The sequence below is a fragment of the Colobus angolensis genome, unplaced genomic scaffold (genome assembly GCF_000951035.1).
Source record: "Colobus angolensis palliatus isolate OR3802 unplaced genomic scaffold, Cang.pa_1.0 Scaffold73, whole genome shotgun sequence".
In the NCBI taxonomy this organism is placed as follows: Eukaryota; Metazoa; Chordata; class Mammalia; order Primates; family Cercopithecidae; genus Colobus; species Colobus angolensis.
Window position 1 is genome coordinate 2,063,479 of NW_012121043.1, and position 4,826 is coordinate 2,068,304.

Below are 4,826 nucleotides of genomic sequence, written 5' to 3' on the forward strand. Positions count from 1 at the left end.
TCACCGTGTTAGCCAGGATGGTCTCGATCTCCTGACCTCGTGATCCGCCCGTCTCGGCCTCCCAAAGTGCTGGGATTGCAGGCGTGAGCCACCGCGCCCTAACTCTGAGTATTAAAATGCTTGATTTGCCAGTGTTTCCTGGCTCCAAGTTTGGCGTGAAAGAAATAAGTCTGTGTAAAATTTGAGTTAAATTAGTCTCTCTATGGTCTTATCCTGGAAGATATGGCCATAACACTCTTTATTAAAAACAATTTGAACGCAAGCTAGGCCAGGGAATCTCAAGGCTAGAAAATTAGACATTCTCAGGGTCACCATAGCAGTGTAATGACCAGAATGGCCAGTGATTTGTCAGTGTGTGACAATCCGGGCCCATCAAATGACTCCAGAGAAAGGAAGATCTAATAATGAAGAATGGATTATTTACTAGTCCTATAGGACTGTGAGTTAGTTGAAGACCTCCCCGAAAAGTGGCAAACAACCAACATTAAACAAGTTACAGTGTTACCTTCTGGGGACAATGAATGCAGATACAAATGGAGAACCACAAATCTGTAGACAGCCACAAAATGAATGCTCGAATTTTATAAGGTACGAATAAGAATGATTATGTCATATCTTATGCTTTGGCATTTGTTCTAAGCATCTTTCTAAGCACAGGAAAAAATAAATGGTCCTGTGTGGTTCCTAGTGCCATATGAAAGGCTACCTCTGAGTACAAAGAATTAAAAGAAACATCAAAATCATGTCCATGGGACTAGGGTTCTGGTTTAATTTACTCTTCACCTCAAATCTATATTTAAAGTTGTTTTTAAAGTTTCAATAGAAAGCTAAAACTCACTAAAAATGATAGAAGTGCACTGGTAACCTTAAATATATTAGAAATATACAATCTGTAATTTATGTCTTTGCCTAACTCCTCCATAATTTCTAAATGAACACTAAACTTACATCCTCTGCAATTACAATCCTCACTTACATTCTGAAGAAAGAATAATATTATTTATTTTCACAAATAAGAAATGGTGAATACATTATATAAATGAATCAATTTGTATCTCTGTGTGTGTGTGTGTGTGTGTGTGTCTCTAGAATTGGGTAAATCTTTCTGGAGTTTTCGTATTAGTTATACATGGAATTGTAAATTAATTTCCAGGCCTTGCTCTTTTAGTCCAGGCCTAAGTTTCAGTAATATTTGCTCAGAGGCTCCAGCTGAGTAGAAACTTAAAAATGTTCTCTCTACAGCTCCAGACTTTCATATTTATCTGGACCTTCATAAATTATTTTAACTCTGTAGGCAAATTATTTTTATTTGCCCAATAGTATACATCTACTTTTTTGACAAATTGTACATGAATTTATATGTCTGCCTTCTTCTTCTTCTTCTTCTTCTTCTCCTTCTTCTTCTCCTTCTTCTTCTCCTTCTTCTCCTTCTTCTCCTTCTTCTCCTTCTTCTTCTCCTTCTTCTTCTCCTTCTTCTTCTCCTTCTTCTCCTCCTCCTCCTCCTCCTCCTTCTTCTTCTTCTTCTTCTTCTTCTTCATTTTTTTATTTTTTATTTGTAGACGAAGTCTTGCTCTGTCGCCCAGGCTGGAGTGCAGTGGCATGATCTGGGCTCACTGCAAGCTCTGCCTCCTGGGTTCCCGCCATTCTCCTGCCTCAGCCTCCCAAGTAGCTGGGACTACAGGCGCCGCCACTGCACCTGGCTAATTTTTTGTATTTTTAGTAGAGACGGGGTTTCACCGTGTTAGCCAGGATGGTCTTGATCTCCTGACTTCCTGATCTGGCCTCCTCGGCCTCCCACAGTGCTGGGATTACAGGCCTGAGCCATCGCGCCTGGCCTGAGGTCTGCTTTCTTCTAAAGCATGTGAAAATGTAAGTGAAAGAGTAACATAAACCTACAAATAAAAGGAGAATGAAGAAGAAATAAAGTAGAAAGAAAATATTAATACATATTTGAAACTGAAATGCTAATGGACAAATGGTAACGGACTAGAAAATCTATGCATTGTAGCCAATCAGACCTATGTGGCTTGCAGAAGCATGAAAAAGCTCACGTGGTAGAAAAGCTCTTTTATACGACGTATAGAAAAAAATGGAGGCAGGCTGGGCGGTGGCTCAGGCCTGCAATCCCAGCAATTTTAGAGGCCAAGGCAAGTGGATAGCTTGAGCCCAGAAGTTCGAGACCATGCTGGGCAAGATGGCGAACCTGTCTCTACAGAAAATGCAAAAATTAGCCAGGCATGGTGGCGCATGCCTGTAGTCCCAGCTACTCGGGAGGCTGAGGTGGGAGGATTGCTTGAACCCGGGAGTTGGAGATTGCAGGGAACCAAGATCGCATCACTGCACTCATACGCACAAATATATACATTTACAAAGAAAAAAAAAAGGCTTTGGACATTAAAAGTCAAAATATTCTTTCAAAGTCCATGTAAGGAAAACATATTATCTAGCCACCAGTTCTAACTGGAAGAGGCTGGTAATGACCCTTCTCTATCTCCACAAAATCACAGAGATGCGAAAGTGCAACAAGCCTTATTAGAAACAAAACATGAAAAAAAAAGTATGTTCTGATATTGAATGAAGACATGAATGTTAAACAAAATAAACCTACACATAGACTCATTATAGTAAAATGCAAAATGTAATGTATTTGCTTACCATTTTTGCTCTTATAAATTACCACAAGTTTGGTGGCTTAACCTAAATTAATTGTCTTTCAGTTTTGGAGGACAGAATTCTAAAATGGATGTTGACTATATGTCATAAAGGATACTAAGCACATATTTTCACATCTAAGATTGTTTAAGTTACATTTTTCTGATTAAGCAATAGAATTTTTGATAATTATTTTTTCTTTTAAAATAGAAAAACGTATAGCCTAATAAGAGATTTGTCTCTCTGCTTTCTGTGAGCGGAGATTCCCAGATGGTCAGTGTTTTATCAGTTTTCTTTTGTGTAATGTGGGCTCTGCCTACACAGTTTAGTGGAAAAGTTTCAGAGTGTTTCAAGGTGTGACTGTGGATTTCAGTTTTTATAAAGGGAAGTTGAATGTGATGTAAAAAAAAGGGTAGTGAGAGATTGGCACATGAGTCAAGGTCGTGCTTTTGAGTATGGTGTCATTAAAAATTCAAACTGAAGCTTTTTATTAATTTTATTTAACCTTGTTAGCCACTACAATTTTGTGTGTAGCAAGAGAGCTTTCTCATGGCAGAGAAGAGAAGAGCTAGCTCACACTTAATTTTACAAATTGCTTTAAAAAGGTCATGTATGTCTTCGTATCTTTTAAAATCTGTATTCAGATAAAGAATATAATTGTCAGTCAATTTTTTTTAAATTTCAACTATAGCATGCAGATTTGAACTTTATGTACATGGTGTTCTCTGTGTTTTAGCATTTCTTTCCATTCATTTCCAATTCAATTTTCATACACAGAGTTCTCTATAAAAACTCTGACTGGTTCTTTGCCAGTAACTGTCTTATTGATAAATTATAGCTATAGATCCTTTCCAGGCTCTGCTATTGTAGAAAATTTCTGTACTTTGGAACACTGTTACAAATGCTTGGAAAGACATTCAGAGTAACAATCCATAGTTATAAGACATTCAGAGTAACAATCCATAGTTATAGAAAAAAAAAAAGAGTTATTAATCCAAGCCTATATGCCACATACATATGCTTTCTAGGAAAACAGTCATTGGATGAATTTTTTTTTTGGAAAATAACAAAATGAACCTTCATGGAAAAGGGAAGAATGAATCAATAAACACAAACATACTGAAAACATAACCAACCTGAATTTTACTCCATGATATAATTATAAAGGGAGTAAATCATATGGAGGTCTATAGCTCAGCCTTTAATAGCAAGACATTCAATGCTTTATGGAAGAGGGGAATTTTTGTTAATACCTGTAACTATGCTAAATCTATCTGTAGAACCACTGATAATTCAGGGTAAGCATAAAAGCTACTGTAATAGGGAAATCTTTATCTTCTATATAACTTTAGTTTAGGATTATTCTGACTTAAAATATTTCATTGTATCCTAAGCCACAGAAGAGTTAATTATGCTATAAGCCAAAATATGCCTCTACCCATGATCTTCAATTTGTCCTCTTATGATATACCAAATGAATGTAGACTTTCATATGTATATATGCATATATACACACACACAAATACGTTAAACTATCTTGAATTTCTCCATCAAACTCTAGCTATATATATGTATACACATAAATATATTAAACTATCTTAAATTTCTCCATCAAACTCTATCACCAGTCCTTTCTAATTTGGGGTGTTTCGAACAGAAATTGAAGCTTCTGGTATTGTTGAGTAAGTTTGGCTCCTTTCTTTCTCTGATTGTACTGTCGTTATTTCAATATTGGATGTTATTTTCTATTTTGGAAATGGTATTTACATTTTGAATATTGAACTAGGTAGGGTCAAAATTCCAATGCTTTGCTGCTCAACTATGTTTCTTTCACTCTAAACTTACGATGCATTAAGATAAAAAGACATCTCACATTTTCACAACACTTCACCTATTTAGCACAAAATACTGAAACCAAAAATTTTAAAGTAAGAATACATATGTTTCTACTTGGTGAATTAACTATCTGAGGTAAACATTAGTTTTGTTCACCAAATGTTCCTGGCTCTTTCCCTTCCTGGGAATTGCACTTCCTGCCCCATTTTAACCAATAAGGTGAGAGTGGGAAGTGAGTGACACTTATGTTGGTGTAAACTCCACACCGTTCTCCCTCTTGTTTACTTGAGTTAGGATGCTATGGAGGATATCCCAGTTCTTCTACAGTGAGAATGAAA